At 38.9% G+C, this 13,559-nt stretch overlaps 1 long non-coding RNA gene across 6 annotated transcripts in view; it reads right to left on the bottom strand.

Moving 5' to 3' along the window:
• Positions 1 to 12,095, bottom strand: part of LOC122029397 — a 49,204-nt gene extending 37,109 nt beyond the window's left edge. For 4 of the 6 annotated variants that reach the window (XR_006125046.1, XR_006125048.1, XR_006125049.1 and 1 more), the window contains exons 1-2: positions 8,520 to 12,095; positions 8,210 to 8,435 (exon numbers count right to left, since the gene is read on the bottom strand). This is a non-coding gene — a long non-coding RNA (uncharacterized LOC122029397). Of the gene's footprint in view, positions 1 to 6,783; positions 8,088 to 8,110; positions 8,436 to 8,519 lie in introns of those variants that run through there. The other 2 variants (XR_006125047.1, XR_006125045.1) reach the window with 2 other exon arrangements.
• Between the last annotated feature and the right edge of the window lie 1,464 nt (positions 12,096 to 13,559).

The raw sequence follows: 13,559 nt of genomic DNA, 5'->3' as shown, positions 1-13,559 counted from the left end.
AGAAGAGAAGTACAAAGAACTGTTTGAGATCATTGATACGAGATGGGAATGCCAACTTGATTGGCCTCTGCATGTTGCAGGACATTATTTGAATTCAGAATAATTTTATTCATATACAGATTCAAATATCTGTGGAAAAGTGGTGAATGGTTTGTTTGAAACTATGGAGAGATTGGTTTCAAGCACTACTGAGCAAGATGGGCTATTTGGGGGGAATGTGACAATTAGACATAGAAGAGCATTATCTCCAGCAGAATGGTGGGAATGCTACGGAGCAAATACCCCAGAATTACAAAAGTTTGCAATTAAAGTGTTTAGCCTCACTTGTAGTGCTTCTGGCTGTGAGCGCAATTGGAGTGTATTTGAGCAGGTATGTAATAAATATAAATGTATAATACTATTAGTATGTTACTTTTATAAGTAGAAAATATTCTTTGCTATTTTATTATACTTATTGTGATTTTTGACATTTTGTAGATTCACAGAAAAAAAAGGAATAGGCTAGCTCAGCAGTGCTTAAATGATTTGGTATTTGTGAAATACAATCGTGCCTTAAAACTTCGGTATGATGCACGTGATAAGATTGACCCCATCTCTTTGACAGATATTGATGACAGTAATGAATGGTTGATGGGTAGAATGGGTGGAGAAAGTGATAATGAAGAAGATGAGTTGGCTTTTGAAGGTGATGACTTGACATGGGATGTCGTTGCTAGGCTAGTTGAGGTGAAGAGCACGAATATTGTACTAGAGGAAAAAATATTGCAACCATGACCTCTAGTTCAAATGCTAGGCCTAAACAAGTCGAGAAGGGAAATGCATCTTCCTCTATGAGACACTCATCTCTAAGATTTAGAGATGAAGAAGAAGAAGAAGAAATTGAATTTGAAGAAGATGAAGATAACGAAGAAGAAGAATACAATGAGGATGATCTTGAGCTTGATGATTAATTTTACTTATTACACTTGTTTTGATGGACTTTGTTAGTTTAAATTAGAAACTTGAAACTTGAAAGTTTGAAACTTTTATTAATTTTATCATGGTGTTGTTTTGCTTGTTATATTTGATATTGATGTGTGTGGAATATTAATAGTTATCATATTTGACATAGTATATGAGTGTGGCAATAGTCTGGTAATCATCAACCTCATGTTCAAGAGGCGCGCGCCTCGGGCTTGCCTCGCGCCTCGGGCTCTAGGAGCTTTTTGCGCCTCGGTGCGCCTCGCGCCTCTAACAACACTGGGTAGCCTCCTCGTCTGAATGATGCTAGCTTACCTCTGAGGTCAAATCTCTTCACCCCTTTCGTGGGTGAAACTCGTAGAAATACATGGTCGTCTGTAGAGAACTCCAGGGGTCTGCGTCTCCGATCAACATAACTCTTCTGGCAGTCCTGCGCCTCTGACATCCTCCGTCTGATAGTACGGACCAACTCTGCCTCATGTTGAGCTCTATGAGGTCCCAACAGCTGGGCCTCCCCAACCTCATCCTAGAGGGTGGGTGTCCGACAAGGCCTACCATACAACACTTCAAACGGTGCCATCTGGATAGCCAAATGAAAGCTGTTGTTGTAGGCAAATTCTACCAATGACAAATGGTCCTCCCAACTGCCTCCGAAATCCAATACACAAGACCTCAGCAAGTCCTTTAGAGTCTGAATGGTCCGTTCTGACTGTCCATCTGTCTGCGGATGGAAAGCTGTACTGAAACGGAGCTGAGTGCCCAAGGCCTGCTGCAGACTCTGCCAGAATCGAGATGTGAACCGAGGGTCTCTATCAGAAATAATAATCAAAGGAACATCATGTAATCTGATGATCTCCCGGCAATACAGATCTGCCAATCGATTTAGGGAATCAGTCTTCCGGATCGCTAAGAAGTGCGCGGATTTGGTTAATCGATCAATGATTACCCAAATCGCGTCATGACCTCGTCGTGTCCTCGACAAACCCACCATAAAGTCCATGGTAATATGTTTCCATTTCCACTCAGGAAAAGGAATTCGCTGAAGTAATCCGGCATGTCTCTGGTGCTCAACCTTCACCTGCTGACAGACAAGACATCTAGCTACGAATTCCGCGATGTTTTTCTTCATGTCGTTCCACAATAGGAACGCCTCAAATCTCAATGCATGCGGGTCCCACTCGGATGGATCGCAAATTAAGAGCGATGAGTCTCTTGAAGTAGCTCCTGTAAGACCGGGTGAGACTGACCCGGTCTTACAGGAGCTACTTCAAGAGGCTCATCGCTCTCGATTTGCGATCCATCCGAGTGGGACCCGCATGTATCGAGATTTGATGAGCACCAGAGACATGCCGGATTACTTCAGCGGATTCCTTTTCCTGAGTGGAAATGGAAACATATTACCATGGACTTTATGGTGGGTTTGTCGTAATCATTGATCGATTAACCAAATCAGTGCACTTCTTAGCGATCAGGAAGACTGATTCCCTGGATCGATTGGCAGATCTGTATTGCCGGGAGATCATCAGATTATATGGTGTTCCTTTGACTAATATTTCGAATAGATACCCTCGGTTCACGTCTTGATTCTCGCAAAGTCTGCAGCAGGCCTTGGGCACTCAGCTCCATTTCAGTACAGCTTTTCATCCGCAGACAGATGGACAGTCAGAGCGGACCATTCAGACTCTAGAGGACTTACTGAGGTCTTGTGTATTGGATTTCGGAGGCAGTTGGGAGGACCATTTGCCATTGGTAGAATTCACCTATAACAACAGCTTTCATTTGACTATTCAGATGACACCATTTGAAGCGTTGTATGGTAGGTCTTGTCGGACACCCACCCTCTAGGATGAGGTTGGGGAGGCCCAGCTGTTGGGACCTCATAGAGCTCAACATGAGGCAGAGTTGGTCCGTACTATCAGACGGAGGATGTCAGAGGCGCAGGATCGCCTCTCTACAGGCGACCATGTATTTCTACGAGTTTCACCTACGAAAGGGGTGAAGAGATTTGACCTTAGAGGTAAGCTAACTGCGCGGTACATTGGCCCTTTCCAGATCCTGGAGAGGATTGAAGTTGTAGCTTATCGTCTGACACTACCACCGTCCCTGGCAGGCGTCCACGACGTATTCCATGTATCTATGCTGAGGAGATACATACTCGACCCGATACATGTGCTGACAGATATCTCAGTTTCCATTCAGTCTGACGCTACCTACGAGGAGATTCCGGTACAGATTCTGGACCAGAAAGAGCGGCGGCTGTGGAACAAAACTATCCGACTGGTTAAAGTCGGAAGGCAGCATCATTCAGACGAGGAGGCTACCTGGGAGCTCGAGAATACGATCCGAGCTCGATACCCCCACCTTTCACTTGGGGTATGTGGGTTATTTTCCGTTCAGCATTTATACTTTCTATCTGTTGTTAGTACTTGTTGATGGTAAATAACGAAATTTGGGGACCAAATTTTTATTAATGGGGGAGAATGTAAAATTGGGGTAAAAAATATTTGACAAAGAACACCAGTACTGATTGCGTTCAAACGATCACTACATAAGAGTTTTCCAATTGACATAATTGTGCTCTTTATCAATAATTAAAAAAGGGCAGCTCGGTGCACGATGCTCCCGCCATGCGAGATCCCGGAGAATGATCCATTGTATGCAGTCTTACCTTGCTTTTTGCAAGAGGCTATTTTCAGGATTCGAACCCGTGACTTTTTGGTCACATGGCAACAACTTTACTGTTGCGCCAAGGCTCCCCTTCTGCTCTTTATCAATAATGCTAAATATAATGTCTTTAAACCTTTGAAGTGACTTCTCTGTAAATATTCTTGCTATGATTGCAGAGGATTTGACGATCTTGTCCAAGTATGAACCTATTTATTCGATCGAGTTAAAGTATACTCTGGTCAGTTAGCACGTTTGAAGCATTTTTCTTATGAATCTTGTATAGAATAATATTCCTCTGTTTAGTCGCAATTATGTTTTTGAAATTTCGAGTTTAATAGAATTTGTATTCATTCTTGGCTTACCGAGAATGGTTGTCCAACTCACCTAATTTGCTCAATTAACTTTGTGCTTAACCAATCGGGTCAGATGAATTGGGTGGTCCGTGTGTTAGAAGGGCAGCTAGATTAGACGGGTTGGGAGAATGTAAAATACCGAAAATTGGTGAATCACCATAAGAAAATTTTCCATAATTTTTAAAAAAATTTCTGGAATTTTTCGGAGCTCGTATGGCTTAGGTTACGGGGATAAATATTGGGCCCCGGGAAAGCCTGTTTAGGCTACCCCGTTTTAGCGAGGAAATGTTTGATTTTTTTTAAATATTTCCTTTTCTTTTATTCTTTTCTTTTTCTTTTTTTTTCTCCCCTTCGTTTCCTTTCTCCCCCGCCGAACCCACGCGCCCGACGTCGTCCCCAAACCGCCACCCGACGGTTTCCTCTCCCCCGTGTTAAAAACCCCTCGGCCAAGGGTCTTCCTTCCTCTTCTCGTCCTCTCCCTTGCTGATCCCCTTCCTTCTCCTCTTCCCCTTCTTCCGTGAGCCCTAGCCCCGGCCGACCCGTGACTCCCTTCTTCCCTCTGTGTAGCCACCGGCCACCACAACCGACGTCGAGCCCTCTGCCTTAGCGCCGCCGCCCTTCCCCTCTTCAGATCTGTGCACCGATCGCTACTTTGTCGCCCGGGTTCTACCTCCCCTCTGCCCTCTTCCGTGCCCCAGTTCCTTACTGTCTAACCAACAAGGTGAGTTGGTTATACTTGGAACACTTGGTTGCACTCTTGATTTTCCCCTTCTGATCTGGTCTGCAGGTGTAGAGTTAGGTGGATCAGTGATCGCAAGGGTAGTCTTTTGCTGTGGGTTTTCTTGGATCCGGCAGTCACTCCTACCAGCAACCAACGGCCCTAATTGAGCAACAACTCTTTGATTCCAGCAGTAAGAACGACTGTGAAGTTGAGGTAAGGGTAGAGATTTGATATATGTGTTGAATTGGGTATGTTATAGATTATGTAATTAGTTGTTTATGTGTAAAAGGAATTAGGTTTTTATTATTAATCTAATGGTTGATTGGGGAATAGGTAACTAACCCTAATTGATCGTCAATTTTGTTTAGGTAGGATGATGGTCATGTGATTAGGGTTTAACCCTAATTTAGGGTTAGAGATTTTATTTAGTTATTTATAAGAATTGTAGCTAAATAAAATATATTTATATTGAGGACACACGACTTTGACGCGAGACGAGTATCTCGACGTTGGATTTGGACTGGATACGATCTTCTTATTGGAGGCGGGTACTTTGACTTATCGTTTTAGATATGTCATTTGATATGCATAGTAATATTTTTAACAAATAGTAATGATTATGTTTCTTATCTGCATCGGTTGATCACTACCCGATACCTGTTACATGCTTGTTTTATTTACTTGTTATGCACTTCATATTAGTACCTACTTGATTATACATGCTTATAGGGGTAGTGACATAACCATGTTTTATTATGTTCAGGACCTAGGTTTCTATACCTTATCTGATCTGTGTACCTAGACCTTTGATTTGATTCATTGTCCTATGGTACACATTATGTAAAGATGGATAGGTTCAGGATATTCCCATACTTAGTATCATACACCATCTTGCATGATTGCATGCTGTGCGATAGTTGGCTCCATTATTGTTGAGCACATCGCCAGTTACATGGATCTGCACACACAACCACTCATGGGTTAGTGGTTCTTATCAGGCAGGGTGTGTTGCAGCAGGTTGCTTTGTCAAGGGCTCCGTTAATCCACTCATAGGTAGTGTGACGCAACGTTGTAGCAGGACAAGGATCCCTCCTCTGGACTTGCTCAGGAAGATGAGAGCATTAAGCTCCTCCACTTATGATTTGGAGTAGGAGAATAGGTGTACTCCGATAGCATCCCGTCCACTCGGTCACTCATCAGGAGCAGTGATGGTAGAGTGCACGGTTGTCACAGCCCTACCCACTCGATTTCACCATCGTATGTGAGATGGCTGACTAGCAGTAAGGGTGACCAGGACATGTCATTGGCATCATATGCATTGATGCATTTATTGCTTGCGTTTGTTGCACTTATATGCTGCATATTGGATGGATGCATTTGTTTAACATGCATACAGGATTCTTATACCTCTCAGATTATTATCCATACACCAGGTCCTGGTTAGTACAGTTTTCTCCTGTTTATTTCAGTTGCATTTATCATTCTTATATCAGGAGACTGTACGTATGATTAGTGCTAGTTGTTATTTTCTTACTATGCATGTCAATATTACCCGCTGAGGAGTTGATTCACCCCGTGGTTATTATTATATTTTCAGGTTGAGGCTGTCCGGAGGAGTTCTAGTCGTTAGTCCCCCTGCAGATCGCAAGAATATTTTTTATTGGGTCTTTTGGTTTTATTTCTTGTTGCACTATTTGGACTTGTACTAGTTTTGCTTTATGGATATTGTATGGTTTAATTTATTGTCGATGGATTTTTATTCGATATGTTTTGCTTTATGGAAATTCTTGGTGAAACTGAGAGATTGAAACCCTCAATTTTTTCCCCACCAATTAGAGACATGCAGGCATTTTAATTTGAAAACGCACAAATAGGTGGAGGGTTAATCAGAGATGACAGAAACATTAGTGAAACGAAAGTTTGGTAGTCGAACAAAGAATTTACCTTTTCATAACTGAATAAATATTTAAAATTAAATGGCTTTCTAGACAAATTACTCTAGCACTAATATATATATATATATATATATATATATATATATATATATATATATATATATATATATACTGTTATATGTTGGTTACAAGGGATCACATTACAATGATCATTAAAGATCAATAGTGTAAACTAGAGAAAAAAAAGGTATACTGTTAGCAAGGAAAAAAGAGAAAAAGACAGTTAATCTCTCCATTGTACACTAAACAAATGGACAAATTGAGTTTAGGGTAAAATTTACAATTCAAAAAGAAAAAAAATGGAATGAACAATGGAATTTTGTTATCACTTCTGTCCAGGAAAATGATGTAGAAATTAATGGTCCTATTAACCACTCACCGGCGTAAGTTCATACCAAACTAAAGAGCTTAATAGTACAGAAAACTTTCACAAAATATGATCTAGAAGAAAATACAATTTCTTAACCAGCTTACCTGATGAACTTTTCTTGCATCCTTGATCATCTGTAGTTTCAGATAAACCAAATTCGAATTCAAGTTGTCTCGATAAACTGCTACCTTCCTATCTATTTCTTCAGCACCATGGAGACCTCGTTCCTCAAGAGATTCATGGTACTCCACAACTGCAAACTACAGTTGTCTACGATTCTGCTGTATGGATATTGTTCCTTCATTGAACTTGATGCAAAGCTATATCTATTATTTAGTAATATTCAAATCTCTTAGCTCACCTTTTTTTACATTAACTGGGTTTGCTTTGATCTCCCTTAAGCCCATACCTCTAATCAATTTATTAAGCCTAACTATAGAATCTATTAACTGTTGAACAGGTTTGTACCATTCTAAACTATTTTCTCTTATTTACATCACAGCTTACACCAAATTTTTTAGGGATATTAGTATCTGTGATTGGGGAAAGCTCAATCAAGACCTTTGTTGTTCAGAAACACCCAAGCATAACCCTCCATTTTAAAAATTCTATAATATGGCCCCAACACAATAAAATGCTTCCAGACCAAGATTCTAACTGAAAATTTGGTGCACATGATTTCCATACAAAAATGTTTTGGTTCATGTACAAGAATTTTTTTATGCACTCATTTTTCTTGTGTGAAATTGGAATTATCTTTTTCATGGGTCCTTAATAATGAGCTTTTCAAAAACAAGACTTGGTGAATATATTCACATAATAGTATCTTAGTAGTTTTTTTTCCCGTGGAACCGGCACTAGGAGGGTCGTTAAGGTAACGGATTTATCTTTTTTAGTAGCTTTTCCCTTTGGTTTTTTCTTCCATTTCTAGTAAATCTACACATCCATTTTCGCATTCTAACCCCTTTGTTGCATAATTTTTTTTTCATTTATATTAACTGCCCAGGGCTTGAATCCATAGAGTATGCTGAATCCTACCACATATGCTAAATTATTCGCACCTGTGACACCATGTATAGAGACTAATGTCACAAAGGCATCCATGGGCAACTAAAACATCATGATAAGCAGATGTAAACCCACATTATAGATTAATTGCTATGATTAAAAGAAATTTTATCACCTTCAAAGCTTCAGCAGTGATTCCTCCAGTAAATGCTGCGATATAAGTCAGTAAAGCTCTCAATTATATCAGGAAGGGTAGCTTCAAATTTTGTACGATATGTAGAAGCATTCTTAATTGGAGTGCTGCTGTTATGGAGAATATCAGACACCAACATAAGCCTTGCAACTTTTGTTGGTACGGGTGTTTCATTTAAAGTCAATGATTCTGTGAGAACTTCAACTACCTGTGCTTATATACAATATATGTTAATAATTTGGTGCTTTTGATTGCTTATTAAGACGTGTATTAGAGAGGATATATATGTTACCTTCAGCAGCATCAGCATCTGGATATGTTACCTCTCCAGCAGCATCAGCATCTGGATATGTTACCTCACCAGCCGCATCAGCATCAGTATCAAGATATGTTACCTCCAGCAGCATCAGCATTAGCATTAGAGAGGATATCTTACGGCTTTCACATATCTAAACAATCTTTTGCAGATAATTACTATCCACTTACAAAAGATATTCCACTAATATTGCTTAATATTCACTATCAACATTAACAACAATTTCATATTGTACTACTTTATTTGAAAATGATATTTATAACAATAAGTTTACAAAGGTTGAATAAATGATAGAAGAGGGACTTTCTTTATCAAGTTGAAGGAAGCCTTAGAAGTTGGAACAAGATAACACTCTCCCTAATAATCTATTAGTAATTTTGATTAGGTTACCTCCTCGCAAAGCATCAAACTGTAGATAGAGCCTAATCTATACACTCTATGCCAAGTATAGTCTGACCCCAAAACATATAGCAACTTAACTTAGGGTATATTTGTTTACATTATTTTACACTGGCCAACTTCAGCATCATTTTTTGATTAGGATAGCACTTACCTCTGAAGTTGAAATTATTGGGTATATTTCTTTACATTTCCAAATGATTCCATATGCCAAATAGTAAGTTATAAGGTCTCAGTATGTTTCAGTAATAGCATCATGCTAGAATGATACATTAAAGTATTGACTAGTCTGGTGTACCCTGAGATACTTCAATGTTAACAACAGTATTGCTTGACACAGAGGAAGTGGAGGATAAGAAGGAGGAAAAGATTAAGCTGAGAGCAAAGAGAAAAGAAGAAGAGGTGCAGCAAGGGCACTTGGTAGGATAAGAATCATATATATAGATATTATGTGTGTGTATATGATATTATCCATTATCATAAACATTTTCAGATTAATGAAAAAATATTGATAAAATTTTATAAAACAATATTTATCAAATTAATAATACTGGATTATATTAATTAATTGCATGTTACAGCTCTTTTTAAATTATTTATTCTCACTATAAATATTTATTAATAAAATTAATAAATAAAACAATGGCCATTAATAAAATCATATATACTAACATAGAATTACTAAGATTATTAAAAGTCTGAATAAAATAAGATTATTGATTATATTAATGTTATAGGGTTTAGTTGAATTCTCAACTACATCCCAATCAATTTTATCTAAAGGAAGTTGATCCCTGCTGATCAAGAATGGAATTTTGTCTTCAAGAGTCACAACCACAATGTCTGGAATATTTGGGGTAAGAACCTAGAATGAAAAAATAAACAAATATAATTAACATGGTTTCTTTATGAAGGGAAAGCTAAGAGTTTCAAGTAAGACAAGCGTACTTTGATCCAACAAAAAAGTATTGCTAGAAAATAATATTAGAACTGATAAAACAGACACAGCAGTAATTGGATCAAACAATCTGTAACATGATTAAAAATATATACAGAGGCTGTGAACCTACAAAATAGTATGTGTAAAATCCTTCAAAAGAAGGAAATTTACCTCCTAGTAAACTACATTTCATCATTTTCATTTATCTGCGGGTCATTCTCCATCATCAATAGTATAATTGTATACTTTCACATCCTTTAAGAATTGAATATGTTTCATCAGAAAGGTAACATACAGAGTATAGATGAATATGAGTATTTTGTTTTACAAAATTTTATTTTTTAAGTAATTTCAAGGAAGATATATGTCCCACCAACCCCGATCAGTGCTTACCTTTTACTTCTTACATAGTGATCTTGGAATAATTCAGAATACTTGAAAACAACAGTTCTGAGTACTTAAGTTTTTTTTTTTTTTTTTTTTTTTGACAAGATCATAGAGAACCTTCAACTCAAATACATCAATTAGCATTGAGTTAGATGAGGCCAGTAAGTCAAATTTTCACACCCGTCAGGATCAGAAAATAGTGTTGAAATTAACTGCTAGTGCTGTGAAAGGACAAGGTACTTCAAAAGGAACACATATAAACATGGATACCTATGGCAACATTGGTGCTGGTGCCTAACTGTTGAGAAAACCATAAAGCTAATTCAATTATAACTTATAAATAGATACCTAACAGTTGATATGGCTTAAACATGTTTTTTTAATCTATATATTGGCATCAGATGAAATTTCAAGACTAGGTCTCAAGGCCGATAGGAAAAACAATTAAGAAAGAATTGTTAGTTTGGCACGCCTACAACTTTAGTTTATATTCACTTAGTGACTGGTTCCTATGATAGTTTAATACAATATGAAAATGCTTTCCTTGATAGGTTCACTTGTTCTCAAAATGAATAATATGTTTACTCGCTGGGCACTAGTCGAACGTCTGTCACTCACTCAAATCAAAATTAACAATGAATAATTAATCGGAACCTCTGATCTACACTAAGGCAGTATAGTAAAGGACTCGGGGGTAATCTCTCTCGCAGAACTAATGGCAAGACATTCGTCTTCAGACGAAGTCAAACAAGGGGGATTTTCTGGGGTTTTCTCTAATGCTAATGCAATAATCAAAATCCTAGCTAACAATCAACAATGAACTCACAACGCATTGTCACCATACGCTACGGACATCACAATCAACAGAAAGAACATGCATCAAGAATTAACCAACAATGCTATCTAACCATCGAAGATCACCCTGCACCACATTGTCACACTATGACATAAGAATTACCATCAATAGGCACAATGAACAAGCATAATCAGATAACAAAAACATGCAATAAGATAAGTAATGATCAAAATCAAATATGAAAATAAACTAAGTTAACCAAACCCCAAATCCACAACCAACTCCAAATGACTACCCGCCGTCACAATGGAGGCCAGGAGATGGAACCACCAGCTCCGGTGGACAGCAGTGAAGATACCGGTAGCGCTTGCTTCAACAACGACCATGGTATGAATCTTCCACCGAAGAACCACTCCGATGAAAGTTGACCAGAAGAGGTGGAGGGCTGTCTGTCTCCGTTGATCTGTGCTTCAGCCCACGCGAACCACAGCGAGCTTGGCCAGATAGGATGAAACCGGAATCAAGAACAACTCCGTGAAGCTAGTCTCCAGCGAATGAAGGTGGACTGCCGAGCTCCTTCAGGATCTTCCTGCCTTTGCAACCACTTCGGCAGGGGCACTTCAAGCTCGAGGATTCACCGTCAATGGATGGACTGACGCCGGAGAAATGGCAATGGAACTCACTGCCGCTGCCGCTTCTTCCTCTTACCTTTCCAAACCACGGGAAGCAGGAATGGATTGACGGACGCCGGCAGGTGGAGGACAGCACCGGAGAACCACTCCGGTGAGATGGAGATGATCGAAGCTCGCTGCCGCCGCCGCTCCTTGAATTCCCAGCCTTGCGACCACTCCAGCAGGGCTTTTGGAGGAGTGATGGACGAAGGGGACTCACCGGAGAATCACTCCGGCGAGTTGAGCACGATCAGAGGTCGTTGCCGTCGCTCGCAGCTTCCGCCAAGAACGCCGCCGCCTGTTGGAAGCGATCGGGAGAGGAGGAAAGGGGTGCTCGGGTGGAAAGAAGATGAACCGAGAGCGGCATTTCCTTGAACCGAATTACCCTTCTAAACTTCAAAAGAACCGGTCGCTGAACCCAACCAGACTGCTTTGGACCACACCGGAACGGTTCAATTGCAATAGGATGTTAGGGTTTCTTCTTGGACTGAGCTTTAGATCGTATTGGAGGTTTTTGATTTTGGGCTTTTAAAATTGAGTTTAAAATGGGTTTTTCTTCACTTGATCTTTTTAAACATCCAACAATTGAATCGGACCACAGATTACATCGAATCGGTGTTCTTCTTCTCAATTCGTTATTGTCTCCCTCAATTTTGACAAAATAAAATATACTCAAATAATAGTCATAATATCTATCAAATGTATAAAAATTGAAATGAAGATCCACAAAAGATCCAAACTCCTAAAATACATTAAAAACATAATTTTGAATACACTAGAGGATAAAAACACCGAGAAATAATACTAAAAAAATATGTCTAATTACTGATTATCAGGCACCATATGGTTGTTACCATCGTAATCTATCAGAAGTGACAAAAATTTACATCCCTAACTTGTTGATTTATTTGTTGGTTTATAAACCTTTGACATTTGAATTATTTATACCAATCATGACGACTGCGACTAGAAAGAGTATTTTCTACAATGAGAATAATGAAAGATAAGTTGAGCAATCAAATGGTGATGTTTGGATGAATAATAGTTTTATTCAAGGTACATAAAGATATATTTCTAATAGTTGATTGAAACTATTGTACAAAAGTTTTAAAATATAAAGACTCAAAAATAGTTTTTTTTTGGTGATTTATGATTAAAAGATTTTTATTTTATTAATTATATTATTTTATCTATACTAAATCAATATCCTAACTGGCCCCTACGCCAAGAAGTATGATACTAACAACATATTCCAATGCCACACTAATTATGTATATATATATCCCCATCTGAGCAAGATAGGCTCAACCAATGGGAGAGGTATGAGGGGCGACTAAAATAATAGTTGATAGATCTTTTGTAGTTTTTCATATTCATTTACTATTATTACTGGGCTCGACTGTTAGAGCATCTATAAAGATATCTTTAGATGGCTCGCCCGTTAGGGATAGAGATAGATCTTTCTGTTGGGTTTTTCGGGCCGCGAAAACCGCTTTTCGCGTCGCGGAAACCCCGAATCACCCAAAGCCGTAGGATCCGTGCAAAGAAAAATTTTGAAAAACACGAGTACGAGTTATAAAGTACGATCTACAGTAGATCTATAAAGGAAAACACTTTATACCTTTGATGCGTGCCCTCGCAAATCCCGCTCGTCCAAGGTATGTGTCGGATCTCCAAAGTATCAAGGTAGATACTTCTCTAGTGATATCCACACGAACAAGGAGTGCTCTCTAGCACTCAAGGATGGAAAAGAGAGCCCCAAGTGTGCTAGCACTTTCTAGGGCTCTCGGGTAGGATTTAAAAGGAAGAAAAGAAAGGATGCA

The sequence above is a fragment of the Zingiber officinale genome, chromosome 10B, assembly GCF_018446385.1.
Source record: "Zingiber officinale cultivar Zhangliang chromosome 10B, Zo_v1.1, whole genome shotgun sequence".
NCBI lineage: Eukaryota > Viridiplantae > Streptophyta > Magnoliopsida > Zingiberales > Zingiberaceae > Zingiber > Zingiber officinale.
Note: the sequence above shows the minus strand (reverse complement) of the source record. Positions and strands in the feature narration are given on the sequence as shown.